Below are 12,706 nucleotides of genomic sequence, written 5' to 3' on the forward strand. Positions count from 1 at the left end.
TTGTTTTTTTGAAACTAAAACTTCAGTATTCAGATTTAATTGCAGTGTTGGCACTTTGCGATAAATAAGTGGGTTTGGGGTTGCAGTTTGGGCACGTGGTCTCTAAAAGGTTTGTCATCACTGACCTAGGCACTGCTATATCCCTGGCACTCACCAGTCAAAAAGTATTTCCTGTACGAGTAAACTCAAGCAAAGTTAGCCCCAGTGCTTTAGGTCTAACTCTCAACCTGTCCATCCCCAGTGAGTCCTTTGGAGCTGACAACTCTGATACCACCATGTCTGGTTCCAGTGGACAGTGAAGCCTTCAGCTGAGGGTTGGGCCACACTTCCGTGTTGCACGATTGTGCACAGCTGCATGACCTTGGGCAAAATACTTCCCCTTTATGAGCCAGTTTTGTTTTTCTACACGGTAAACAAAGGGTTTCTACATGCCGGTCACTTAAGGCTGCTCCCCTGTGGCCAATTCTGATTAGAAACCTGCTCACCATCCAGTTAAGACTCAAATAGTGCAGCTCAAGCACTTGGGGCAGACCACACAAAAATAAGGTCTAAGAGTGTAGGCTGCTGTTTCCCTGAAGGCTCCACCTACCTGCAGGGGGCTGTGGATGACCACTGCCTAATAGAGATTTACTGCTCTGTTTGGGGCAACCATAATGTGTTCGCATGTGGGATTTATAGTTTTTTATTTTACATAGTCACCATCAGTGACCAGCACTTACCTAATACTTCCTGTCTAGCTCATCCCTCCTTATGACCCTGCACAGTGGGCCTATCACCAGCATTTTAGAGATGAGGAAATGGAGACACAGGGAGATAGTCACTTACTCAACGTCACACAGCAAAAATGTGGCAAAACCAAGATGTGAGCCAGGAGCTGATTGATCTGTTGTGAGGGCCTTTAACCTTGAATCTCTCACAATTACATTTATAAATAAAACATTGAAAAAATGCTACGGATAGTACCACCAGGAGACTAGGATAACTGCTAATACTTAAAAACACACACATAAGTGTCTCGATCGCTCATTTATTCAACTCACACACATCGGGCACCTACTGTGTACACCGCCTTCCCCCGGGGGCCCTGGGTCTTCGAACCCAATGGGCGCTCCCCAGACATCCTGCGCGCGGACGCGGGAAGCCAGATGTCCCTCGGGCGCGGCGGAAGCGGAGCGGCCACCGCCGCGGATTCCCAGGGCTTCCGGGAATTTCACGGCTCCACCCGAGAGCAGACTCCCGGAGGCGGCCAGGCCCGGCCGACCCGCGTCCCGGGGCGCCGCCAAGGTTGGCTAGGACAGACTCGGTGAGTGCCCAGGCCACGCCCAGGCTCCTGGCAGTCGCCCCCTAGATCCCGTAGCCTTGCACTCTTATCGGCTCCGACTCCCGGCTCCTTGGTGCTACCACCTCGCGGGGTCTCCTTTCCTCCGCCATCCTGGACTCCGGCTCTCTCTTCAAACCTTCGGCGATGCTCTTGGGCGCGAACCCGTCCGGGCCACGTTCCCCCGCTTCGGGGGCGCGCCCAGAGCGTACTAAACCCCTTCCCCAGGAAGGCCGGGCGCGGGGACCCGGGAACGCGAACCCCTTCAGCCTTCCTCCTATCTCTATTCGGAACCGGACTGCAAGCCTTCGACACACTGCTCCGGAGCTTGGCCAGGCGCACCCCCAAACCCCCTAGCCCAGGCTGGGGGGGGGCGGCGCGCGGGACGCCCTCTCAGGCATCCGCTTCTCCCATTGGCTTCCGGGGCTGCCGCTCGGCCCCGCCGGGCTAGGATTGGCTCACCGAGGCGTGAGGCGGGGCCTCCGGCAAGCCCATCCCCCGGCGAGGGCGGAGGGAGGAGGAGGAGGAGGAAGAGGAGGAGGAGGAAGAGCGGGGGGGCGGGACACAAAACCTGCAAGGTTTTTTTTTTTTCTTTTGCATTTAATTAAAAAAAATTTTTTTTGCACACCCGAGGGGCGCTCCCCGGAGCGGGCGCGGGCCCGGGGCGCGCGGGCCGCGGCGCGGGGCGGCGGCGGGGCCCGGCGCGCAGTCGAGCGGCCGCCATGCGATCAGGCAGTGCGCTGACCGGCCCGGCCGGCCGGCCCCTTCTGGGTCCTCCCTGTGCAGCCCGTGCGGGGCCGTCCCGGAGACCCCGCGCCGACGGCTGCTCAAACATCAGGGTGAGTTTCTCACAATGTAGCAATTTCTCTTTAAATCTCTTAACTCTCTCTACCTGCGAGTCGGGGCTGTGACAGGGCGCAAAAGCGAGGGGGGAGTGGGGGTTGGCGGCGAGGGTGTGTGTGGGGGGAGCCGGAGCCGGGGCCGAACCCACCCCCCCGACACTCACACACCAGCCCCCCAACCGGGGCGAGTGCCCGCTGCTCTCTCGCTCTCTCCCTCGCTCTCTTTTTTGCTCGGCGCCCACCGCCACCGGCACCCCCACCCCGGCTCCCTCCCGCCGCCGCCGCCGCCCCGGTCCCGCGGGGGACCCCCCCGGTCCCTGCCCACACCCGGAGCCTGCCCGGCCCTCGCGCCAGCCGCGGGATACAATGGAGCGGCGGGGAGCGGGACCGGCGTCCGCGGGGGGAGGGGCGGACCCCCCCCCGGCCCCCTCCCCGCGCCGCTCCCGCCTTTCGGGAGAACGAGGCCCGGGGCCGCGGGCGGCGGGGACTCGGGCCCGGGCGGCGAACGGTCCTTCGCGTCGCCCGGTCGCCGTGACCCGCGCCCCCTCCCCAAATCCCCCCCGGGGTGCCGGAGAGAAACGGGCCCTCGGGCAGCTGCGGAGGGTGGATGGAGAAGGAAGCCGCCGGGTCCCCTCCCCGTCGCCCCTGAACAATGAAAGGAGTCGACCTGGCCCCCGGGCCCCGGCAGTGGCAGGAGGTGACCCCCACCGCGCCCCCGGCCGGCGCGTCCCGGAGGGGCCTTTCCCTGGGGGCCTCACTGCTGTCAGGTCCGCCCGCCGCCGGGGGACGGGGGCGCCAGGCCCGGGCACGGCGCTCGCCCGCTTGGTGGTGACCTTTAGACAAAGGCAGCGCTCCCCGGGGTGAGCCTGGCCCGGCTCGCCCGGCCCGCCGAGGGCATCGGAGGGAGGGACTCGGGCAGGCCAGAGGGAGGCGGCCATCTGGCTGTCCCGTCCCTGGCTGCTGCCATCCCGGGTCCTGTCACTTGCGGGAGACCTGGAACTGGTGCTGCCCGGACCTGGGTCCGAGCCAGCCCGGCCCGACCAGGAGCCACGGGAGGGCGCGGGCTCGGCTAGGCGCCGGCAGGCGGGCACCGGGGATTGGAAGGCACCGAGGCTCCTTCCTCTCCGCGCCCCTTTGTTTTGCTTTGTGGTTCTGAGCAGCTGAACCTCCTGGGAGGTGGGGTCAGAGGCCTCCGGGTCAGCTCTGCAGGGAAGGCCAGGGTGACAGGTCCCAGCCCTGTGGTGTCCTCAGCCTGTGGGCTTCCGTAGGTGCCCGGACCTGCGACCAGACCCTCACCCCCTTTTGTCCTCCCATCCCCCTCGTAATGTAATAAAAATCTGGGGTTGTATGAGCGGTTGTATTTCCATTGCACCTTCTGAGGGCACTTGTTTTGGCCTGAGATTTAGGATCAGCTGTCTGCTTTCACCTTCTCCCCACACCTCACCTGGGCTGGAGCTGGGGTGGGGGCTCTGTCAACTCTGACCCCACCCATGGGAGAACTGAGGAGGTGCACAGCTCAGGGACTACCCCTTTTCCATTCCCTGTGGGACTTGGTGGGGGTTACCCCTGCCTTCTCCAGACACCCCTTTACCCCACACCTGGAAATAACTGTGTCTCCCTACCCAGCCAGTACTATGGACTGGCCACTGCTAAGTGCCTTGTGCCCTGGCTACCATCTGAGGATAAAGTAGGGGACAGTTATTATTCCCATTTTCCAGGCACGTTCATCAAGGCCCGGAGAGGCTAAGGGGTTCCTTAAGTACACACAGCCCTGGGTTAGATCAAGGCTCAGCTCAGGACCACCTAGAGTTTCTCCAGCCTAGCCCAGAACTGTGAGGCTCTCTGTCCCTCATTGTGGCACTTTGTTTCTTTGACTTCAGTGGACCTAGGTCTTGAGTGTGTATAATACATGGAAGGAGCTGCCAGATGTTTTTCTCTGGTTGCCGGCTGAGGGCAGGATCATTTCTGCTGTGCCTGTGAGTCGGGGAAGGGGGACCTTAGCCTGGCTGGGTGGGGGCTGGGGGACCCGGCCCCGTCAGCCTCTTCCCCCTTCTCCACCTGAACACAGGCCTGGTGAGAGGCGAGCCAAAGTGACAGGCACTCTCGACCTTGTGGCCATCGTTCCTCCGCCCTTTGACCCATGGTGGTGCCCTGATGGGGCTGCCAGAGAGCTTGCTCTCAGCTCCACTCTCCACCCAGTGACCTTAGGCAGGTTATTTCCCTGGCCGGCTAGGTTTTCTTATCTGCACATGGAATAATTATAGTTCCTTTAACTGACCTCGAGGTGGGCGAAGGCATTATCCGGATGTGTGATTTATGCTCATGGTCAGCAGGCAGGATGTGGATGCCCATGGGCAGGCGTGGGGGAGGATTGTGGGGGGCCAAGGTGAGTGGCGAGAAGCCTCTGCCACAGGACTCCCGTGGTGGGGAAGGCAGTGCCCGCCGTAAACATCTCCATTCCAGCTCTGGCGTGGAGGGAGAGCGCCATAAGATGGGTGAGGCCGTTCTTCACATCGCCCACTGAGGCCAGAGGAATGTGTCCTGGTGGAGCTGGGACTCCGGGCCACACTGCAGGGGCTGGGGGAGGGGACTCCGTATCTGTCAACAGCAGGGGAGGTGTTGCCTCACAGGCCCTGATCCCTGGGGCTTTGAGGGGGCCCCTGCTCCCCCGTGACTTGACAGGCATAAGTAATACAACCTGTGGGGTGGGGCAGAGGACAGCTGGGGGGTTGAGGGCTTCCTGAAGGGAGGAGCTGATCTCTGGGGGAGGTGGGAGAACCCTAAGGCCTGCTGACTTTCTTCCCAGAGGCCTCCCCCAATCTTCTCTTGGGATGTGGAGTCTGCCTTGAGGCTATAGGAGAGGGAGACAGTGCCAGGGCTTGGGGCCCTTGGTGGGGAGGGGAGGTCTTGGGGCATGGGGCGTCCTTAGCCCCAGGACTAGCTCCCAGCCTTCCCTGAACCCCCACTCCCCAGGCTGCCTTGGCTCCCTGTCTCAAGAATGTGGAGGGCTGCTGGTGAGGGAAGCTAATTGGAAACAGGAAAACATGGCATTCCTTTCCCTGGCCGGGCTGGGAAGGACTGAGGGGCTGCCACTTCCCCCCTCCCACCCTGCAGGGCCAGGGCCAGGGCCAGGGCCAGGGGGTTCTTATCTTGTCCCGGACCCTTTTGGGGCCTCCTCCGCCTACCAGGCACCCTCGCTCTTAGGGGAAACTGGCAGAGCTGCAAGCCAAGCATCTGCCCTGAAAACTGTCCCCTTCTTCTCAGCAGAACTCGTCCCCACTTCTCCCTCTGGGGTTCGGTCCCCTTGCTTGCCTGAGCTCACTCCCCAGCGGTGGCATGGGGTACACCACGCCAGAGCTGCAGGGGAAGTGGCTGGTGGAGTGATTCCCCAGGGGTCCCCTTGGATCCTTCCCTAGCATTCTCCCCGGCCTGCTGCACCCCCGTTCGTGTCATGTCCCAGGTGACTAAAGCCTTTGTGTCTCTGTGACATGCAAGTTCCCCTGATGGAGACAGGGCTTTCCAAGGCATTTCTAGTTTGGTTACAGTTAGTTTTGTGCCTGTCTGTGTTCCTGGGGAGGGGGTGGCTACTGGCAAGGGAAGCAGAGAATGCCTTTGTTTCTTGCATTGTTCCCCACTCAACTTCCTCAAGGCCTACTGTGTGCCAGGGCCCTGGGAAGAAGCCGTGGTCTCGGGACCCAGTCCAGCAGGAAGAGAAGGAGGAGGAGGAGCAGGAGAGAAGGGTGGATTAGCTGCTGTGGGATTTGATTAGTTCTGTTTGGGTGGCCTGAGAAGGCTCCAAGGAAAAAGCCACTCTCTCTGGCCCTCCTTTTTCTGAGTGCTACATGCACATGGGACAAATTCAAATATGAGACCTAAAAAGTTGTCCCCCAGTGCTGGTCCCCCATCTCTCCTCTCCAGGGACAACTCCTCAATTCTGGGGTTCTGTGTGTACACATCTGAGGCTGTCCCTGTTCCTAAGTCCCTGTCTTACAGGTGGTAGAACGCTTTCCTGTTCCGACCTCCTGTCCGTGGGAGACCCTGCAGATGGGTCTTCCTCCATCCTTTTCTTGGCTTTGTGCTATTCCGTTGGGGCATAGTCCTCGCTTCCTGTGCTGGGTGTGGAGGGCAGAGCAGGAAGGTGCCCCCCCCCCCCCAGTCTCCCTGGGCAGTGGGTTCACTGGCTTCAGGCTCTGGGCAGCGGGCTTGCTGGGTCAGGAGCTGGGTCTGAGACCCCTGGTGATGCCACTGAGGGAAGGAAGTTGTTCTTCCTCCTCATCTGTCTCGTCCAACCTGTCTGCCAGGCCGTGGTACCAGGCCTCGCAAGTCTTTGCCTCTGGTAATCTCCCTGGCTCTTTCTCCTGCTCGTGCCCTGCATCAGGAGCTTGCCACTGGCTTGGAGCTCAGGAGTGTGGGCTCTGTCTGGAATCTGTCGGTTCAAATCCCGCTCTGCCACTTGCCGACTGAATGGCTCAGGACAGGGGCCTAGTGCCTCCAGGCCTCTGGCTCCCCCTTTGTTGAATGGGTTCATATCAGTACCTGCTTAGCAGGTTGTTGTGAGGGTTAAATAACACCCACAGGGGAGCCAGCCTTGTCAGTCAGCTTGGGGTGACTGTCATTCTTAGGCTGTTCCTTCTCCCTTGACCCGCCCCACATGAGTGGCCAGATGGGATACTGGATTTTCCTGTTTACTACAGCACGACCCTGCACAGGTGAGCCCTTGTGTGGCTCAGAGTTCTCTTGTCTGTAAAATGGGCCTGTACTGCCTCCCTCATAGGGTCTGCTGTGATGGCTGAGGCAGGCAGTACCCTCCAACGCTGCATGTGCAGTAGACTTTGAGGAGCTGGTAAATGACATTGCTGGGGGGGGTGTTGAGACAGGGTCTCACTATGTAGCCCAGGGTGGCCTTGAACCCACAGTGGTGCTCCTGCCTCAGCCTCTCAAGTGCTGGGATTACAAGCTCGCGCCACCACAGCCAGTGACATTGCTGTGACTTTCCCTATGATGCCTGTCCTTCCCTGGCAGCCTTGCCGACTCCTCTGCCCTGAAAGATCCCCATTGTTGCCCGAGGCCTGGCATTGGCATCCTAAGCCACGGGGCAGCTGAAGGTACTCAGGCACTGTTCTGGCATCTGGCACGGGCACAGGTTCCCTGCTCTGGGCCTCAGTTTCCTCGGCTGGACGATTGGGCACAAGGGGAGGCCTGCCCCACCATGATCCTGGACGTGCGTGCTTCAGCACGGCCTGGCATGTGGCAGGCCACAAGACGTGTTGTGGCTGTCATTAGGTACAAAGTGGGGTCAGTGGGCTGGGGATTTAGCTCAGTGGTTCCACCACCTGCCTCGCAAGTGCAAGGTCCCAGGTTCGAACCCCAGTAACGAAAAAAAATAAACAAAGTGGGGTCAGACCCCCAAGTGCTTGGTTGTTGTATTGTGCTTTGTTTTGTTTTTGGTACTGGGGATCGAACTCAGGATCTTGTGCTTGCCAGGTAGGCACAGTGCCACTGAGCTACATCCCTGGCCCTATTTTGTTTATTCTTGTGGCGCTGGGCATGGAACCTGAGGCCTCACGCGTTCTGAGCGTCAGCCCAGCCCCAGTGTTGACATCAAGCCATCAGGCCTCAGTTTCCTCTTCTGCAACAGACCCTGCTCCTTGGGTCTTGTGACAGTGAAGGAAACTGTAGAAAGCTTTTTAGCCTGAGGGCTCCTTAAAGACTTATTTATTATAATTAACTACAGTTTTTATTGAGATTTCAAAGCACCCACCGAGAGTTGTGTGGCAGCCCCCCACCCCAGGATCAGCAACTTCCACAGTAATTTTCTGCTGATCTTTTTGTGCCTCCTGTCTTGTCTTTTCCTTTTTCACTGGAGTATTTTTAAAGACATCCAGACGTCGCATTATTTCCACTGTATCACTGTTATTATTTTTGGGATCCAGACTATTTCACCACCTCCAGGAACTGTCTCATTCTATGAGGGAGGTGTCTCGTTCTGTTGGGAAAACTGAGGCAGCAGGCCATGAGCTTTGGTTAGGTTGTCCTTTCTCTACATTCCCCTCTTGGGGACATTGGTGAGCTCACTGTCTGGGTTGCACCAGGCTCACACCATGGGGCCATTTCTGATTACATGGGCCCGGGGGTTTGTGGCCAGATGCCAGCGTGAGGCATAGAACCTGATGTTCCGTGCAGAAATTGTCCCGTTAAGGGGGAGTTGGGGAAGTGGGGCCGGCAGCAGGGGACAGGAAGGGAGGGGTGACCGGGTCAGGTACCTGGGTCTGTCCAGGTCCTGGTTTTGTCCCTCCGGACCTTGTGACTGAGGGGCAAGTTAGTTCCCTTCTCTAAGCCCAGGCCTGAGAACCTGACCCAGGAGAATAACAATGAAGATGCTTCTTCTGAGAACCTTATTATTAAATGAAGTCTTACATGGAAAAGTGCCTGGTTCAGTGAGCACTTGGTAGTTAGTGTTGTTTCTGCTGCTGTGTACTTGCAAGATAGGGGATAAGAATGTTTTCTAGGGTTCAGGAGGATCAGAGGAAGGGTCAGGCAGTGTCCCTGAAGCCCCCAGACCAGCTCAGCTGCCCTTCTCCCCACTCTGTTCCTCCACACTCTCCCTTTGTCACGCCTCCTGTTCAGGAATGGGCCTGGTGACTTCTGGGCCCCTCCCAGCCTCCTACTTCCCATCCCCGGTGGGGCAGCCTTGGGGCCCAGTGAAAAGGAATATGGTCTGAGGGGTGGGAGCCTCGATAATGACCTCTGGGGCCCTTGTGGGGACCCCCCTTCCCCTCCCCTCCTGGAGGTTCGGCCGGCTCTGGTCCCCTGGGTCATTTCCACAGCCCCTTCCTTACCAGGTGGTGGTGGCAAGTCACTGGGTGGTGACCCCCGTCCTGCCCTTTACCCGGCGGGCACAGGACCTCAAGGGGCTCTCGCTCTCCCTTTCTCAAAGCAGGCTTTAAGTTTGGTCCTCCCTTATCCTCGGCTTCAATTATCCCACCATCAACGAGAAGGGCAGGTGCGGGACAGTAAGATATTCCGAGAGACCACGTTCATGTACTGCTGTTGCAGTGTATTGTTAGAATTGTTCTATTTTATTAGTTGGCATTAATCTCTTACTGCACCTAATTTGTAAATTCAACTTTATCATAGGTGTGTACGTGTAGGGGAAAACTGTAATAGGGCTTGGTGCTGTCCACGGTTTCTGCATCTGCTGGAGATCTTGGGACATGTCCCCTTTGGATAAGGGGGGACTGATACATGCTTTTTTTCCTCCCAATTCTTGCTTGTTGAGGTGTAATTTATCTACAGTAAAACTCACAGAGTTCAACCATACCTTTCGACCAGTCCCCCCCGCCCCCCTTTGGTACTAGGGATTGAATCCAGGGCCTTTACACTCAGCTACATCCACATCCCTTTTTATTTTATTTTTTTTCTGAGACAGTCTCACTAAGCCATTAAGTTGCAGGTTGGGCTTGAACCTGTGATCCTCTTGCCTCAGCCTCCTAGAGTGCTGGGATCACAGTGTGGGCCGCAGTCCCCAGCTCTTCTGTGGGTCTCCATCAGTGTGTGCATCTGTGTGCCTCACACCCCACTGAGACACAGCACTCTCAAGTCACTGTCCTAAGGTTCCCTTCCCAGTCAGTACCTGCCCAGCAACTGTCCCTGGTGGTCCCATCATTGTGGCTGAGGTGCCTCTGGGATTTCACAGATGTGGAAGCTGGCAGCACCTGTTCCTTTGGGTTGAGAACCTTTGGCTCAGCACATCCTTTGAGATCCAGCCTGCTGTGTGGCTTGGTGACAAGAGTGTCGTGTGCCTTCCTCTTCCTCCCACCCCATTGCTCTGCTGGATGCTGGCCCATGCAGTCTCATCATCCTACTGCCCCTCCCTTGGGAACCTTCCCAGCCCTAAGCTCGAGACTAGGGAAGGTCCCAGTTCCCTGCCACCCCGTGGTTGCCTGGGGTGGATTAACAGTTCCCCCAGAGCATTTCCTCCAGCCCAGCCTTCTCTCTGGATTAAGTTGCAGAAGACAACAAATGAGGGCAGCGTCCCCTGCACTCACAGCTCTCAGTGAATGTTCCTTAGATGCTTGTTGAATGGATGGATGGATGATGGGCATGGCCCAGGGTGGAGAAAGGGGAGCAGAGAACCTGTGTTTAGAGTCTCTGAGTGTTCTAAAAAGTACTTGTGTCCTTGACCAGAGGTGTTTGTTAAGAAGGCTCCTCCCGGAACCCCAGATCCACCTCTGAGAACCCTGGTGGCAGTGGGCCCAGAGGTCAGCGCTGCTGCCAAGCCCCATTTGTGAGGAGTTCTTTGGTCCAGGCTGCGGCCCCCTCAGAGTCCTGGCCCATGCTTCCACTGCAGAGCTCCCTAGCAGCCCCTTGTGGGTCTGGGGCAGCCCCTGAGCCTTTCTTGTAAACCGTGCCCAGCCCGACCTCGGCCACAGCCCAGTGCCCAGTGTGAGCCTGGATTCCAGTACCTGCATCCAGAGGCCGTTCCAAGAGTGAGGAAGCCAGGCCTAGGAGGTGGCTCAGGATTCCCAGCCCACCCACTGCTTTCCGGGAAAACTGAAGGGCAGTGGGGGCAGTTCAGGGGGCACAGAAGCAGACAGATATCTGCTGTGGAGTCTAAGAGTCTGAAGCATGTTGGAGTTGATAAGATGCTGAGCCCCCAGCCTTCCTTGCCTTCTGGCACCTGAGGCTGGTTTTTCCTTTGTTAAAGTTTTATCTCCTTATCCAGATGAACAGGATTCCCAGCATCCATCCTGCGCATGCTCCTTGCAGGGCCCTGTGTCTCTATGTAGGTATATGAGAAGCAAGTAGCAGTGCCTCTGATTGTTGAGGGAGGACACTGAGTCAACTTCCAGGCTAAGGAGCCCCTGGCCAGACTCTAGCAGACGTGGGAAATCATCCTCATCCTCATCATTTTATCGTACTAGGTATTGAACCCAGGCAGCACTGAGCTAAAGCCCCAGCCCTTTTGTGTTTTATTTTGAGCCAGGATCTTACTGGCTTTAAAAGCTGCTTAAGAATATATGTATGTTCGGGCCAGGGATTTAGCTCAGTGGTTTCGCCGCCTGCTGTGCAAGCACAAGGACCTGAGTTCAATCCCTGGTACCAAAAAAAAAAAAAAAAAAAGCAAAGAATGTATGTATGTAAGACTGTATGTATGTGTGTGTATGTATGTGCAGTATATATTTACACGTATGTATACCCATATGTATGATTACATAATACATACTGTGGTAGGAATAGAATAAAGCATCTGTATGTGATACATAAAAGTATTATAACCCTCTCTGTGACTCCTAGACCTCCCAGTGTACTTTGAGGATCTTTCTATCCAACCTTCAGGCACTCAGCTTTGTGGGGATCTAGCCTGATGTCAAGGATGGTGTTCCTATCCCTCCTCCTGTTTCTTCCTCCCCTGTCTTGGGTTGCTCATCTGTCCACTCCCCCCCACGCAGGGGTGCCACCCACCCCCAGACTCCCTGGTTTGCACCCCTGCGCAGAGGCAGAGAAGGAAGTGAAGTAAGGGGCTTGCCTGAGGCCAGGGTGGTGTGGGTTCTCAGGAGGTACCCTGGCAGCAGTGGCCCAGGCTCCCCCTGGGGCAGAAAAGGGAGATGAAGCAGGTCCTGCCCTGTGAAGTCAGTGTGTCAGTTTGGCCAGCTTGGCACTGGGGTAGGGGTCCGCAGAGGTCCAGGAGGTGTCCCAGAGGCTTCCTGGAGGAGGTGGCTTCTGAGGCCGGCTCTGGGCTGCTGAGCTTCCTGGGGGAAGAGGGCCCAAGGTGTGGGCTGGACATGGTGCTACGGTCTCCGTGATGGGGAGGGGCGAGAGGAGGAGGGGATCGATCTAGCAGGATCCAGGGGCAGCCAGGAGTGCAGTGGGCACCGGGCAGAGACGCCCGTGGTGTGGGGAGCGTGCCCCAGAGGAGAGCTGCAGACAAGAGAGAGGCAGGGTCACAAGGGAGAGGCAGTGACTGAGTGAAAGTCCCCAGGGACCATGGCCCAGGGAGGGGGCCCTTGAGGGGTGAGAATCCATCCACCCAGGTGGCTGCACACCTGCAGGGGAGGAGCGTGATGGTGGCAAAGGTCAGCATCTCCAGAGCAAAATGGGGATTTCCGGCCAGGTGTTGGGCTTAGCAGGATGGGGGCTGGGCCTCCTGTGTCCCCGTGTCCTGAAGGCTCTGAGGGCGGCTGGGCAGGAGCTGTGGAGAGGAGGGGGTGGCTGTATGCACCAGTAGGAGCAAGGCCCAGAATGGACACACCAGCACCCTCTGTGGCTCCCTGGTGCCCTCAGGTAGTGACCCTTCACCTCCCGCTCCACAGGCGACTGGTCTGGCCTCTACCTCTGCTCTCCCTGCCTTGTCTCCTGCCCTTTCCTCCACTTTCCTTACATCGGCTGCTGCTGCTTCCCACCTGTCCATGCCGGGCTGCCTGGCTGGAGTCATCGCCATCTCCTCCTGATGAGGAGAACATGACATCCGCCCTCCTGACCTCCATCCTCTGGCAGGTGCCTGTCATGTGCCCTCCCTCCACTCAGTCCTTGTCCCAGTAAGGCC

General features: G+C 57.9%; 1 protein-coding gene across 6 annotated transcripts in view; it reads left to right on the forward strand.

Moving 5' to 3' along the window:
• The first annotated feature begins 1,875 nt into the window (after nt 1-1,875).
• Bicra (BRD4 interacting chromatin remodeling complex associated protein) overlaps nt 1,876-12,706 on the forward strand; it is a 64,188-nt gene continuing 53,357 nt past the window's right edge. For 2 of the 6 annotated variants that reach the window (XM_087200712.1, XM_087200713.1), the window contains exon 1: nt 1,884-2,157. The gene's annotated coding sequence lies outside the window, so the exon portion shown is untranslated. Of the gene's footprint in view, nt 2,158-12,706 lie in introns of all 6 variants that reach the window. The other 4 variants (XM_087200710.1, XM_087200708.1, XM_004867217.4 and 1 more) reach the window with 4 other exon arrangements.

Source organism: Heterocephalus glaber, unplaced genomic scaffold (genome assembly GCF_053883595.1).
Source record: "Heterocephalus glaber isolate CG9 unplaced genomic scaffold, H.glaber_assembly_v1.0 deba00001744, whole genome shotgun sequence".
Classification (NCBI taxonomy): domain Eukaryota; kingdom Metazoa; phylum Chordata; class Mammalia; order Rodentia; family Bathyergidae; genus Heterocephalus; species Heterocephalus glaber.